Source organism: Bubalus kerabau, chromosome 6 (assembly GCF_029407905.1).
Source record: "Bubalus kerabau isolate K-KA32 ecotype Philippines breed swamp buffalo chromosome 6, PCC_UOA_SB_1v2, whole genome shotgun sequence".
Lineage (NCBI taxonomy): Eukaryota > Metazoa > Chordata > Mammalia > Artiodactyla > Bovidae > Bubalus > Bubalus kerabau.
The window spans coordinates 55,858,666-55,875,654 of record NC_073629.1 but is presented as its reverse complement, the minus strand read 5'-3'; the positions used below and the strand labels follow the sequence as shown (position 1 = coordinate 55,875,654).

The 16,989-nt window shown below is 37.4% G+C and overlaps 1 long non-coding RNA gene across 1 annotated transcript in view; it reads right to left on the bottom strand.

Annotated features, from left to right (window-relative positions):
* The window catches only part of LOC129655175 (uncharacterized), a 60,200-nt gene extending 46,288 nt beyond the window's left edge, over positions 1-13,912 (bottom strand). The window contains exon 1 of the long non-coding RNA XR_008715796.1: positions 12,532-13,912. This is a non-coding gene — a long non-coding RNA (uncharacterized LOC129655175). The remainder of the gene's footprint in view (positions 1-12,531) is intronic.
* Positions 13,913-16,989: the final 3,077 nt, after the last annotated feature.

Sequence of the window (16,989 nt, the reverse complement as noted above, 5' to 3'; positions counted from 1 at the left end):
CTGTACCCAGCAAGGATCACATTCAAATATGAAGGAGAAATCAAAAGCTTTACAGCAAGCAAAAGCTAAGAGAATTCAGCACCACCAAACCAGCTCTTCAACAAATGCTAAAGGATCTTCTCTAGACAGGAAACACAGAAAAAGTTTATAAACTCGAACCTCAAACAACAAAGTAAATGGCAATGGGATCATACTTATCAATAATTACCTTAAAGGTAAATGGGTTGAATGGGCCCCAACCAAAAGACAAAGACTGGCTGAATGGATACAAAAACAAGACCCCTATATATGCTGTCTACAAGAGACCCACCTCAAACCTAGGGACACATACAGACTGAAAGTGAAAGGCCAGAAAAAGATATTTCATGCAAATGGAGACCCAAAGAAAGCAAGAGTAGCAATACTCATATCACATACAATAGACTTTGAAATAAAGGCTGTGAAAAGAGGTAAAGAAGGGTACTACATAATAATCAAAGGATTAATCCAAGAAGAAGATATAACAATTATAAATATATATGCGCCCAACATAGGAGCACCACAATATGTAAGGCAAATTCTAACAAGTATGAAAGGGGAAATTAAAAGTAACACAATAATAGTGGGAGACTTTAATACCCCACTCACACCTATGGATAGATCAACTAAACAGAAAATTAGCAAGGAAACACAAACTTTAAATGATACAATGGACCAGTTAGACCTAATTGATATCTATAGGACATTTCACCCTAAAACAATGAATTTCACCTTTTTCTCAAGTGCTCACAGAACCTTTTCCAAGATAGGTCATATCCTGGGCCACAAATCTAGCCTTGATAAACTCAAAAAAATTGAAATCATCTCAAGCATCTTTTCTGATCACAATGCGGTAAAATTAGATGTCAACTACATCAAAAAAGCAAGAGAGTTCCAGAAAAACATCTATTTCTGGTTTATTGACTATGCCAAAGCCTTTGACTGTGTGGATCACAATAAACTGTGGAAAATTCTGAAGGAGATGGGAATACCAGACCACCTGACCTGCTTCTTGAGGAACCTATATACAGGTGAGGAAACAACAGTTAGAACTGGACATGGAACTACAGACTGGTTCCAAATAGGAAAAGGAGAATGTCAAGGCTGTATATTGTCACCCTGCTTATTTAACTTATATGCAGAGTACATCATGAGAAACTCTGGGCTGGAAGAAGCACAAGCTGGAATCAAGATTGCTGGGAGAAATATCAATCACCTCAGATATGCAGATGCAGATACCCTTATGGCAGAAAGCAAAGAGGAACTGAAGAGCCTCTTGATGAAAGTGAAAAAGGAGAGTGAAAAAGTTGACTTACAGCTCAACATTCAGAAAACTAAGATCATGACATCTGGTCCCATCACTTCCTGGGAAATAGATGGGGAAACAGTGGAAACAGTGTCAGACTTTATTTTGGGGCTCTAAAATCACTGCAGATGGTGATTGCAGCCATGAAGTTAAAAGACGCTCACTCCTTGGAAGAAAAGTTGTGATCAACCTAGATGGTATATTAAAAAGCAGAGACATTACTTTGCCAACAAAGGTCCATCTAATCAAGGCTTTGGTTTTTCCAGTGGTCATGTATGGATGTGAGAGTTGGACTGTGAAGAAAGCTGAGCACAGAAGAATCGATGCTTTTGAACTGTGGTGTTAGATAGGACTCTTGAGAATCCCTTGGACTGCAAGAAGATCCAACCAGTCCACCCTAAAGGAGACCAGTCCTGGGCGTTCATTGAAAGGACTGATGCTGAGGTTGAAACTCCAATACTTTGGCCACCTCATGCAAAGAGTTGACTCATTGGAAAAGACCCTGATGCTGGAAAGATAGAAGGCATGAGGAGAAGGGGACGACAGAGGATGAGATGGCTGGATGGCATCACCAACTCGATGCACATGAGTTTGGGTGAACTCCGGATGTTGGTGATGGACAGGGAGGCCTGGCGTGCTGTGATTCATGGGGTCACAAAGAGTCAGACATGACTGAGCGACTGAACTGAACTGAACTGAACATGAAAAACTATTAAAAATATAAACATATGGAGGCTAAACAACATACTTCTGAATAACCAACATATCACAGAAGAAATCAAAAAACAAATCAAAATATTCATAGAAACAAATGAAAATGAAAACACAACAACCCAAAACCTATGGGATTCAGTAAAAGCAGTGTTAAGGGGAAGGTTCATAGCAATACAAGCCTACCTCAAGAAACAGGAGAGAAATCAAATAAATAAGCTAACTCTACACCTAAAGCAACTAGAAAAAGAAGAAATGAAGCACCCCAAGGTTAGTAGAAGGAAAGAAATTAGGGCAGAAATAAATGCGAAAGAAACAAAGTAGACCATAGCCAAAATCAACAAAGCTAAAAGCTGGTTCTTTGAGAAGATAAATAAAATAGACAAACCATTAGCCAGACTCATCAAGAAACAAAGGAAGATGAATCAAATCAACAAAATTAGAAATGAAAATGGAGAAATCACAACAGACAACACAGAACTACAAAGGATCATAAGAGACTACTATCAGCAATTATATGCCAATAAAATTGACAACTTGGAAGAAATGGAAAAATTCTTAGAAAAGTATAACTTTCCAAAACTGAACCAGGAAGAAATAGAAAATCTTAACAGACCTTCACAAGCACAGAAATCGAAACTGTAAGCAGAAATCTTCCAACAAACAAAAGCCCAGGACGAGATGTGAATTCTACCAAAAATTTAGAGAACAGCTAACACCTATCCTACTCAAACTCTTCCAGAAAATTGCAGAGGAAGGCAAACTTCCAAACTGACTCTATGAGGCCACCATCACCCTAATACCAAAACCAGACAAAGATGTTACAAACAAAGAAAACTGCAGGCCAACATCACTGATGAACATAGATGCAAATATCCTTAACAGAATTCTATCAAACAAAATCCAACAACATATTAAAAAGATCATACATCATGACCAAGTGGGCTTTATCCCAGGGATGCAAGGATTCTTCAATATTTGCAAATCAATGTGATACACCACATTAACAAATTGAAAGATAAAAACCATATGATTATCTCAATAGATGCAGAGAAAGCCTTTGACAAAATTCAGCATCCATTTATTATTAAAAAAAAAACCCTCCAGAAAGTAGGCATAGAAGGAACATACCTCAACATAATAAAAGCCACATATGATAAACCCACAGCAAACATTATCCTCAATGGTGAAAAATTGAAAGCATTTCCCCTAAAGTCAGGAACAAGACAAGGATGTCCACTCTCACTACTACTATTCAACATAGTTTTGGAAGTTTTAGCCACAGCAATCAGAAAAGAAAAAGAAATAAAAGGAATCCAGATTGGAAAAGAAGAAGTAAAATTCTCACTCTTTGCAGAGGACATGATCCTCTACATAGAAAACCCTAAAGACCCCACAAGAAAATTACTACATCTAATCAATGAATATAGTAAAGTTGCAGGATATGAAATTAACACACAGAAATCCCTTGCATTCCTATACACTAATAATGAGAAAACAGAAAGAGAAATTAAAGAAACAATTCCATTCACCATTGCAATGAAAAGAATAAAATACTTAGGAATAAATCTACCCAAAGAAACAAAAGACCTATATACGGAAAACTATAAAACACTGATGAAAGAAATCAAAGATGACACAAATAGATGGAGAAATATACCATGTTCATGGATCAGAAGAATCAACATTGTGAAAATGAGTGTACTACCTAAAGCACCTATAGATTCAATGCAATCCCTATCAAGCTACCAACGGTATTTTTCAGAGAACTAAACAAATAATTTCACAATTTGTATGGGAATACAAAAAAACCTCGAATAGCCAAAGCTATCTTGAGAAAGAAGAATGGAACTGGAGGAATCAACCTACCTGACTTCAGGCTCTACTACAAAGCCACAGTCATCAAGACAGTATGGTACTGTTACAAAGACAGAAATATAGATCAATGGAACAAAATAGAAAGCCCAGAGATAAATTCATGCACCTATGAACACCTTATCTTTGACAAAGGAGGCAAGAATATACAATGGAGAAAAGACAATCTCTTTAACAAGTGGTTCTGGGAAAATTGGTCAGCCACTTGTAAAAGAATGAAACTAGAACACTTTCTAACACCATACACAAAAATAAACTCAAAATGGATTAAAGATCTAAATGTAAGACCCTGCGCAAGGATGACATGCAAATGTAAGACCAGAAACTATAAAACTCTTAGAGGAAAACATAGGCAAAACACTCTCTGACGTAAATCATAGCAGGCTCCTCTATGACCCACCTCCCAGAGTAATGGAAATAAAAGCAAAAATTAAAAAATGGGACCTAATTAAACTTAATAGCTTTTTCACAATGAAGGAAACTGTAAGTAAAGTGAAAAGACAGCCTTCAGAATGGGAGAAAATAATAGCAAATGAAGCAACTGACAAAGAATTAATCTCAAAAATATACAAGCAACTCCTGCAGCTCAATTCCAGAAAAATAAGGAACCCAATCAAAAAATGGGCCAAAGAACTAAACATACATTTCTCCAAAGAAGACATACAGATAGCTAACAAACACATGAGAAGATGCTCAACAGGACTCATTATCAGAGACATACAAATCAAAACCACAATAAGGTACCATTTCATGCGGTCAGAATGGCTGCTATCAAAAAGTCTACAAACAATAAATGCTGGAGAGGGTGTGAAGGAAAAGGAACCCTCTTACAGCATTGGTGGGAATGCAGACTAGTACAGCCACTATGGAGAACAGTGTGGAGATAAAAACTGGAAACAGAACTGCCTTATGATCCAGCAATCCCACTGCTGGGCATACACACCAAAGAAACCAGAATTGAAAGAGACATATGTACGCCAAAGTTCATCACAGCACTGTTTGCAATAGCCAGGACATGGAAGCAACATAGATGTCCATTGGCAAAAAAATGGATAAGAAAGCTGTGGTACATATATACAATGGAATATTACTCAGCTATTTAAAAGAATGCATTTGAATCAGTTGTAATGAGGTGGATGAAACTGGAGCCTATTATACAGAGCAAAGTAAGTCAGAAAGAAAAACACCAATACAGTATATTAACGCATATATATGGAATTTAGAAAGATGGTAACGATGACCCTATATGTGAGGCAGCAAAAGAGACACAGATGTAAAGAACAGACTTTTGGACTCTGTGGGAGGAAGCAAGGGTGGGATGATTTGAGATAATAGCAATGAAACATATATATTACCATATGTGAAATAGATTGCCAGTCCAAGTTTGATGCATGAGACAGGGTGCTCAGGGCTGGTGCACTGGGATGACCTTGAGGGATGGAATAGGGAGGGAGGTGGGAGAGAGGGTCAGGATGGGGAACACATGTACACCCATGGCTGATTCATGTGAATGTATGGCAAAAACCACCACAATATTGTAAAGTAATTAGCCTCCAATTAAAATAAATTTTAAAAATAAATAAAATAAAAATAAATCAAAAGTCAAAGATGAAAACAAATTTAAGCAGAAAAATGAAGTAGCTGTGGATTATACTCCAATATAGAACAGATATCCATGAGTCTATAGCAATATAAATAAATGATTGAATCAATAAATAAATGGGGGAGAAAATACAAATCTCCATGAAGAAGATTTCTAATCTATGTAGATATTTTCTCTGCAAGAAGATGAAGCATATCTCCTCACTTCTGCCTTCTAAAGAGTAAGAATGGGAAGTGGACCAAAGAGAACTTGACAAGGGAGAAATCTGACAAGCACTACTTCTGCCAGGTCAGGTAATCAAGGTCAATATAAAGAATGATGAGTTGTCCTGGTAGTATTCCCTTTTGAGACACGCTCTGAAAAATGATGTGTTGAGAATGGCACTTTACCTCTGTGGTCTTCTTCCTAAAATCCCATAACTTCAGTCTAATCATGAGAACACCATCAGACAAATCCCAGTTAAGGGACAATCTACAAAATACCTGACCAGCACTCCTCAAAACTGTCAAGGTCATCAAAAACAAGGAAAGTCTGAGAAACAGACAGTCACAGTCAAGAGGAACCTAAGGAGACAAAATGACTAAATGCATGTAGTATAATGGATGAGATTCTAGAGTGCAAAAAGGACATTGGGTAAAATTTGAGGGAATCTGATTAAAACATGGACTTCAGCTTTTAAAAAAAGAAAACAACATGCATTCACAAGTCTCCTGAATCTTTTGAAATGAGCCTAAGAGAACCAGAAGTAAAATACAGCATTTTCATTAATTGATTTTCCTATTTCTAGCACAGATTTGTGGTTAAGTCAACACAAAAGCACTATCAATAACTAGCAGTAGCTATTGAGAAAAGCATCAGGGTTATCAGCACTGTATCCTCATAAGGTGTCTCCAACATCTACTGATTTAAATAGCAATTTGTGAGTGATTTACTTGCAGCAACAAGAAAAAAAGAAAGCTCAGGAATCTCAACTACCCCCTAGGAATTGCTCTCCTCCTGTAGAACTCTTCCTAGTTTGAATCGTTAGAAAGAAATAACAATGTTGAATATTGGCAGACTTTTATTTAGCACTTCCTCTATGCCAGGGACCATTATAAATCCCTTTTAATTAATTCAAACCTCAAATCATCATCATTATTATGTCTATTGTACTAATGAGGACATTGAGGCACTGAGAAGTTAAATAACTCACCCAGTAACCAGATAAGTGACAGAGCCAGTTTTTTAATCTATAAAGTCTGGTTCCAGAGCATGTTCCCTGTCTTTCTAAATGGACTGCACAGCATCCTCACTTTTTCTCCTGAGCCCTCTATCTGAGCTGCTGGAAGTCTGTCTTCACAGCATTCCTTGCCCCATGCTGAGTGCTCCCATTGTCAGCCACCACCTCAGACTTTAAGAAAACAATAGAATTTCTGAGTAGACAGGTCAATTTCTTGTCCATGGCAGCTTAGTTCTCCAGGAAGCCTATTTGGAAACAGAGTTTAGTGTGCAGGATGTTTATTAAGGAGTGGCAGACAGTGAAGGGACTGGTCAAAAGCATATGTGGGTAGAGAGAGAAGTCAGCCTATGATGCAGGGCTAACCAACCTCCATGGGGTCTCTGGGTCTTAAATGGCCCTTAGAGTTAAATCCAGGTGGACAAAGATGGCCAGGCTTTCAGAAATTGTGTGATAAATTACCTAGTCACCCCACCTGAGATCCACCACAATCAGCACAGAAAAAGCAAACTCTTTGATTCCCTCAGTTGCTGCTGCTGCTGCTGCTAAGTCGCTTCAGTCGTGTCCAACTCTGTGCGACCCCTTAGACGGCAGCCCACCAACTCCCCCGTTGCTGGGATTCTCCAGGCAAGAACACTGGAGTGGGTTGCCATTTCCTTCTCCAGATTCCCTCAGTTAGCTGTGCCTATTCTAGAGCATGTGTGCCGGGTTCCTCGTGGGTATGGCCCATTGGAGTGTGATTTCATCTGACAGTTCTCTCCCTCTCTGCCTATGTGTTCAGCATAAAGTTTGAAATTCCACCATTAGAAATTCATCCTTTTTCTATTTGAAGACTTTTGGTCATCAAAACTCTTTAACCATATTGCACATGCCCCTTCAAAAAGGCAATGTAAACCATTTTCAGCTAATCTTAGTGGCCCTCAACTGATTGGAGCTGAAAGCAGAAAAGAGAACACTTAGAGAAATGGGGCACTAAAAAAAGAAGTCAGAGGGTGCCAAGAATAAATACTATCTTACTTCATAGCTTTGCTGACAGTTAACTCTGCCCCTGAGTTCTCACGAAGAGGCTATGCTCTTCTCTTTTCCTACATGTCATTTTAGTGCCCTCAGGCCTCTAAGAAAACAACATAAAGACATTTCATGGAACATCGTATGTCTCATAATTGCACTGTAGTACATAAAATAGAGTCTATTTCTCTGAAACTGATCTCTTCCTAAATGGACAATGTTTATTCCCACTTGGATCTTGTTTTCTATTGCATAATGCCAGAAATATCTTTGACACAAACTTCTAGCAGATCGTGAGCTCCACAAATATGACTAAGGATTTAATATGTTCCCTTATATTTACAGATGTCAATGCAAGTTGAAGAAGATATGAAAATTACTGAAAACCAATTTACAGCAGCTGAAGCAAATTAGGGCTTTAGGGCTCATTGCAAACTTTAAAAAAATAAAAAAGAAAGAAATGAAACAACCAGCTCTAGGCAAACCATATGTGCCATCCCAAATCTTTATTAATGGAATTATAGCTATATGTTAAAGTGAATTTAATTTCACAGCAAAGATTCTAATAATGGCATGCACAGATTGTAACCCTTTATTTTCAATGTGAGTTCCCCAAAATTTATACAGTGATTTAGAGGTAGGTTCTATAGTGGCCTTATACTCAATATGCTTAAAAGATTTCTGCATTATTTGCTACTCTGCCCCAAAAAATCAATATTCTTTTTGAAATTTGGGAAAATGACACATATTATTTTGCCAATTTTGGAAAACTTCACTACTACAAAGAACAGTCAGAGTAGTTGGCCTATACATCTTGACAACAACTGAGATTTTTAGCAATTACCAGAAAGATATCAAAGCTTGAAACACTGGTAACAGGACAAAAGTTGCCTTCTTCCAATATTAGTAATAATGTAATTGGGTCATAATTTTCATATATTATGAGACTGGGTATAGAATGTGGCACCTCTGAACATAAATGATGGCTAAAAGGAATTTTCTGCTCAGATGACACTAAAAATGACCCTTCGAATGAGCAAATCATGTACCAGCCCTCATCAGCATACAACAGAAACATAAAAGATTATCTGCAGGCATATCATAAAAGTCTACTTGACCTCACCACAACCTGTGAGTTGGATTGTGACTCATACGCCTTACTCAACTCTTAGAACTGATCCACCCATTTCAGACCTTCTCTGAAAGATTCTCCATCCCCAAATACTCACATTTTACAAAGTCAATTTAGTGCAAAAGATGAAACTATGGAAATACCACAGCGGATGAGAACTGAGTCAAGACCTAATACAGCATATCCTCACCAGTATGATTTTCTTCTGATTGTTAACCCCATTCATATGCTTAATTTCCTCTGGTTAAACTTTTTAGCTTCCAAGTGTTGTTTCATATGTGAAAACAAAGCCAGATTGCCAGATTTCTCTTCAGCTTACCTAGAAATCAACCTCAGTTACATTTTCAAAAATGTTATTAACAACTATAGCTCATTACTAACTTGAAGTACCATTGAAAATAACACTGAAAAAATATGTAGATTATCCAATAACAAAATTTTTTGTAAACTATCATGAGTATAAATTACATTATAATTCCTATAATACTACCCTGATTTTATCTACTATGTTTGAAATGTACTTGATATTCTTATTGCTATCTATGATTTAGGATAAAACATTATCAGAGGTTGACCCTATAATTTGCTTTCTAAAGAGGAATCAGCTGCTCTTCGATTCCTCCAACTGCTAGTGATCAAGATTGCTCTTAAACATTTGAGAGTACCAGCACAAAATCCACCAATCACTAATCATCCATATACATGTCTCTCTGGAACACTCTATTACCAAAGCAATAAAAAATGATGGTGCTTTTGAGTACAGCATCAGTATTTATATACTGTAGATAGTTTTACAGTCGAACATGTTGTTATGTTTATGCCTAGCAGTTATAGCAATGTTCCCTGTTTAGTGATGACATACTAGAGCAGAGTACTCATGGTAAACTGACTAGAAATAATTCACACACTATTATGAGATGGACAGTCTGACATTAAAAATCCTATTAGCTACAACATTTAATGATCCTTTGTACATTACTTACCCCAGTATTAAGATACTCTGAGGTCAACTAATTAAAAAATTAGACTCAGTTCAGTTCAGTCGCTCAGTCGTGTCCGACTCTTTGCGACCCCCTGAATCACAGCACACCAGGCCTCCCTGTCCATCACCAACTCCCGGAGTTCACCCAGACTCACGTCCATCGAGTCAGTGATGCCATCTAGCCATCCCATACTCTGTCGTCCCCTTCTCCTCCTGCCGCCAAACAATTATTCTAGTCCTATTTTCCTGTTAAAATGTTGAATGTCCATGTGTGGTTTTGATTACTTTGCATCATTAAATACTCAACACCTATTTTATATAAATTATGATGGCCTCAGAAGTTTTGATCCATGAAATATACTGATCACATAATTGTCTATTCATGTGATTCCCTTAGTAGGGCTCTTGCAAAGTTCTCTCAATTTCTTCATTTCTCTCCATATGTGGTGGTACAGAATTCTTTCAACTAATGGTATGCACCTATCAGAAGTTTCACTATTCTGTTTTATGAAAAGCATGGAGGGTGTGATTTCCAATCCTTTATAATTTCCGGATTTACTAATTAAATTGCTTCAATCGTGTCAAGGCACTTTCTATCACTTAGAATATTAAAATCAGCCCTTTTTGGAGAACAAAGTCAATCAGAAAAACTCTAAAAGCATGAAAAAGTGTTTCCTGTGTTCAGATGACTTAAAAGGAGCTCAAAGGAAATTCACCAAATTTAAATAAAAATTCATTATCCTAAAGAAAATAAGCCTGCAAATTAAATCCACAGCAGCCAGCACCCTGAAAACAAGCCTAGGTAAAAGGCAGCACCACCCACCAGGAACACACTCTCCTACTATTCTCATTATCATCTTTTCTCCAAGCCCTTAAATCTGTTAACATACATGGTAAATTCTTTAGCTGACATGGTCAGCAGATAGGGTGTTTTGATTAATGTATTGTACCAGGGAGACTGGAATTAAACATTTTCAAACAACTGTGAATAGAAAGCATGGTCCAATGTATTTTTATATCATTTAGTCCTCACCTCACTGTAAGGTAGGTATTGTTTAGCCATTTTTCAGATACAAAGACCAAGAGTAAGTGATATTACATAACCCTTCTGAAATCACAGGGCTAGCAAATGAAGAGCCGTGACATAAATCAGGGGTTTGATTCCAAAGTCTCTAATTTTTCTTTTGATGTGTTGAACACATGTATCATACCATATACAAATTACCACTTTCCAGAGAATTATTCTATGATTAAAATAAATTTGGATCATGAGAAATACAGTTTATTCTCTGTGAAGATTCAAAAACATTTAAGAATTTTGTCATGCCTTGGTGTCAGTATTAGAAACACTAGTCATCCTTTCATTATCAATACATCAGAAGTGCCTATTAACAGAGATTTATGATGAATGGGATGACAAGGAATATATCTGTACATGCATATTCTTTCTGTAGAAACATGATAAATTGCAGACTTCCAAGACTATCTGAGTAATCATGTCATTCACAATTGTACATTAAAGTATGATTTCTCATTAAGTATGATTGTATGGTGCAGAGTGCACATTGCCCTCACAGGAAGCCTTTAGAATTTACTCAATGCACAGAGCATGACATGCCCATCATCATATTTTCCCCTTTAAACTCAGTGGCACATTAGGTCCAAGTTTATCATCCAAATTCCCAGAGACTTACTGCTTTTCATCTTTAATTTGGGAATGATCTCAAGTAGCTACTAACATTATCCAAAGAAAAACATTGTTTCCTTTGTTTTTCAAATTTGTCAAACTAAAGATAATCTTAAACAAAGTCACTTTCATCACACCTACCATCCTAGGACAAATACTGCTCAGCTCCTCTAGGCAAAATTTCTTTTTTAAAGTTTTTAATGATTGAAAATTTTCTTGACATAAAACGTAGATTCTCAAGCAATAGTCTTTCTAGTCCTGACTGTGAGTTGAGGAGCAATTTGGAAGACAAAGAGGCTTCCCTGGGCTTCCTCAGCTCTTTCTAGCATTTGGGTGGCTGCTACTTCACTAAGCTGAACCTGATTTCTCACACCCTAAAACTGAATCTTAGTGGACACTTGATCTCATGCCAAATACAAAGTTTCAATCGTTTCTGTTTCAGTATCTGAGTATTTCTGCATTGCTATGGAGTGTCAGAATGGGTAAGCTGATAAGGCAGAAAAAAAAATAATGTATAAATCTATGCATATTCACACTGCGAATCAATCTAGATTTATTGGTGTTTTCTCTCCAAGTTGCATTTTAAATGATACTACGGGTACATGCCACAGGTGGAAAATCTTCTTCAGATGATACAGCTAAAACTAGAATAAATACCATTTTGATTTATAGAAGTTTTCTGAAAGATCTCCTATTTGATGTGTTGCAAAAACTAGGAAATATACAGCTGTTAATAACAGAGAAGGAGGTAGTCTGGAAAAAATCACATGGTCAGATTTATGTGGTCTAAGAGGTGCAGAGGAAGCAAACAAACTTGAAGCTTTGCATATAATGTGAAGCTTAGGATGTATCTCAAACTTTCCAGGGCTAAGGATATTTGGAAAGGAAGAGTAACAATTTAGAAAATTAAGGGAGTTGTATTAGCTTGCTAAGGTTGCCATAACAAAATACCACAAGCTGGATAACTTAAATAGCATAAAATTATTTTCTCACAATTTCAGAGGCTGCAACGAGATCAAGGGTTGGTTTCTTCTGAGACCTCTCGCCTTAGCTTGTAGGTGTCCATTTTTTGACCTGTGTTTTCACATGGTCTTCCTTCAGTGTATGTCTGTGTCTGAATTTCCTCTTCCTTTAAGAATACTAGTTGAATTGGATGTGGGTCCATCCCTAATGATCTCAGTCCAGTTCAGTCCCTCAGTCTTGTCCAACTCTTTTTGACCCCATGGACTGCAGCACGCCAGGCTTCCCTGTCCATCAGCAACTCCCGGAGCTTACTCAAATTCATGTCCATTGAGTCAGTGATGCCATCCAACCATCTCATCCTCTGTTGTCCCCTTCTCCACCATATCCTTCAATCTTTCCCAGCATCAAGGTCTTTTCCAATGAGTCAGTTCTTCGCGTTAGGTGGCCAAAATATTGGAGTTTCAGCTTCAGCCTCAGTCCTTCCAATGAATATTCAGAAGTGATTTCCTTTAGGATGGATCTCATTTGAACCTAATTACCTCTTTAAAGATGGGCTTCCCAGGTGGCGCTAGTGGTAAAGAAACCGCCTGCCAATGTAGGAGATGTAAGAGTTGAGGGTTCGATCCCTGGGTCAGGAAGATGCCCTGGAAGAGGGCCAGGCAACCCACTCCAATATTCTTGCCTGGAGAATCCCACGGACAGAGGAGCCTGGTGGGCTACAGTCCATAGCATCACAAAGAGTCGTACATGACTGAAGCTACTTAGCATATCCATAGAGCACACATATCTTTTAAGACCTTGACTCCAAATACAGCCACATACTGAGGTACCGGAGGTTAGGATTTCAACATATGGATTTCAGAGGTATGCAACTCAGCCTATAACAGAAAGGACATTAAAAATATAATCCCATCCCAAGACTGCCTGAGCCTTCAGATGATTTCTATTATGAATGATGCAGAGGGAAGTGACCATTGTGGAAGCAGAGATAAGAACCTGAGGTATAGATACCAAAGAGGTTGCCATAGCTACATGAAAAGGCAATATTAAAAGCAGCATGAGTAGATAGGGCAATAATTTAATCATGAAAACTTTTAATAAAGTATGAGGTTTGATATAAATTTTACAGATTTTTAAAGAAAGCACATATGATCATCTATTAAAAATTTGGTTCACATGTTCAAATAAACATTCCAGATACTTTCATTCATTCATTTTATTCTGTCCATTTCTAATATTAAGAGCCTACTAGGCACTGTGCTGGAACCAAAGCCCAAATAACAGCGTTTTGTTTTCTGGTGAATGATACCTATTCAAAAGTGAGCCGTTTGGCAAGTCACTAGTATTAAACTAGTTTGCCTTTTGTTTTAATTGTTTAATTATTCTCAGTTCCTATCAAGACTAGACAACATAAATTTTAGCCAGTTTTTAAATGCATCATATGTAGGAAATAATTACACATACATATGTATGCCATCACCCTTTGTAGTTAAACATATCATGGCTAAAGCAGATTTCTCAGGTGCTTCCGTGTGCTTAGAATAGTAATTATTAATGGGTGCCCATTTCTCAGGGGCAATATTGGTGTTAGCAAGAGTCACGATCAAGATCTGCAGTTTTCAATGGTACCATGAAATTTACATTCAGATGGTTCCCCTTAGTGACTCAGAATTCATATCTGACTTTTCCCTTAGCTCTATATTTGAATAGCATTTATAAGGAAAATAACAAAAGAATGTAAAGCAAGATATCTTCCTGAAGTATATCCTAATCCTGAAAAGTAGTAGTAAGCATATAGTCACAACTAAGAGAGGTCCTTTCAGGCTACCAAATGGCTGCTGAATATTCTGTGTCATAGGTTTTCAGGTAGTTAGATCCAGTGTTCAAAATATCATCCTCAAACACCAACACTTTGTAGGAAAATTACAAAACCCATAAAGGGAGAAATCACTATATGCAGGTTGTCTCTGTTCATTCTAAATGGACTCCTATTACTTAAATAGACCAGGTGACTTGGAAAGTCTTTGTCTGCATTAAATTGGAGAGTGGTTTGAATATAGTGCAGATGCTATGGAAAGCAAAGATGGACATTTTTTTCAAATTGAAAACATGTAATAGTTGCCTAGTACAGAAATAAAATTTGGCTGATGAGTAACCCAAATTGACTTGTAAAACTCTTGAAAACAAACATTTCATTACACATCTCATTTCTCATCTACAAGCTTTGGCAGTGAGCATTCTTTTTCTGGAGAACTGGTCTGATGAAGAAAGATTTTACTGCTACATTTCCTGAAAACCATTGTTTGTGTTTTTTAGTTCAATGAAAAACCAAAATTAGCAAGAGAGCAGGAAGAGTTAACATGTGAGAAGGCTTCAAAGATCCTCTAGAGATTATTAATCAGTTAGATGACAGCATTGCCTGTTCTCCATGGAATTTTTTCTTATAAGTGAAGCAAGTCTGGCAGTGCCAGCAAATGTCAATGCCATGCAGAGAGAATTAGATAAATTTAGAGCAAATGATTTCCCAGTTAAATAGGGACCAACAGTGAGTTTATAATAAAACAATTTGCACACAGTTTGGAATATCACAATAGTAATTGTTCTTATGTTGAAAACAGCTTTTTTTCTAATGTGTGCTTGTGGCAGAACAGAGAATGTACTAATAGAGCTCTTCCCACATCTATAAACAGTACAAGGAAGGCCATTCAGTATTAGTAACACTTGGCCAGCTTACCAAAGAGGACAACACATTGGGAGGCATGATTACACATAAGAGTTTTCAAACCTTTATTCTGAGCTAGAAATACAGTGTTTAATACTAAACCCTTGAAAGCAGAGAAAGAATGGAATGTCCTTTCATTTTCAGCTCGTGGTTGATAGTCCTGTTATTGGAAACTTCTGAAGATGTTTTAGTCCTACCACAGCACTGATTTTCACCCTAGCTGCACAAAGAAACCACCTGAGGAACTTTAATAAACTGATATCTGGAATTCACCCCCAGAGATTCTGATTAAGTGATTTAGGGAGTGGCCAGCCACTGAAATTTTTAAAAACTCCCCAAGTGATTCTAAAGAACAGACAGGGTTCAGAAAGACTTTTAAAAAGGGGGGCGGGGGAGAACTATCAGATGACATTTTGTCATTTGTAGCTACAAAAGTTAAATCTACTTAAGTAGTTCATGCCCTGTTTTTACTAGCAATATGACAATCACTCAAATCATCACAGAAAAATGTGAGATAATGGAATATTTAAGTGAAAAACCAAGAGATCATTTAATACAGGGATTCTCCAACCAGGGGTTCTTGGGCTCCCAGGAAACTTGTAGGTGGCATATCAACCCCTTGAAATGGCAGGTACGCACATTTTTCTGAGAAGAGTATCCATAGATTCCATCAGTTTCTAAAAAGAGCTTCTGGCCTTAAAAGGTTAAGAACTACTTACATGGTTTAAATCCCTCTGTTTGCAAACAAGAAACTGAAGACCAACAGGAAAACAGAAAAAAGTATATTCCTTACCACGTCCTGTAGGACATCTCAGAACCAAGTTCATGATGACACATATGTTTTTGCATGAAACTGATTAAAATCCTAAAAAAAATGGAACCTCAAAACAGACTGACATTTTGACTAAATCAAAATCTCAACCAGGTATCTCAAGTATCCAGAACCACAGAAGTGGTATTCTTTTTGACTTCCCTAGACTTCACAGAGAAGAGTCCCATAGAAGGAGCTGCTAAGAACTTGGTTCTCAAAATTTTTTCAGATTAAATATAAAGTCAGGAAGTGAGCAAACCTTAGCCAAGCCCAAACAGAGATTATCTAGTGCTCCCAACATAGTACTGTAACCTTAACTTGATTTCTCCAAAGTTTGTAGCAAGTTTAATTTATACTGTTCCATGATCTTGGCAAGAATACACAGAAGAACTGTACAAAAAAGAGCTTCATGACCCAGATAATCCCAATGGTGTGATCACTGACTTAGAGCCAGACATCCTGGAATGTGAAGTCAAGTGGGCCTTAGAAAGCATCACTACGAACAAAGCTAGTGGAGGTGATAGAATTCCAGTTGAGCTATTCCAAATCCTGAAAGATGATGCTGTGAAAGTGTTGCATTCAATATGCCAGCAAATTTGGAAAACTCAGCAGTGGCCACAGGACTGGAAAAGGTCAGTTTTCATGCCAATCCCAAAGAAAGGCAATGCCAAAGAATGCTCAAACTACCACACAGTTGCACTTATCTCACACGCTAGTAAAGTATTGCTCAAAATTCTCCAAGCCAGGCTTCATCAATATATGAACTGTGAACTTCCTGATGTTCAAGCTGGTTTTAGAAAAGGAAGAGGAACCAGAGATCAAATTGCCAACATCCTGTGGATCATGGAAAAAGCAAGAGAGTTCCAGAAAAACATCTATTTCTGGTTTATTGACTATGCCAAAGCCTTTGACTGTGTGGATCACAATAAACTGTGGAAAATTCTGAAAGAGATGG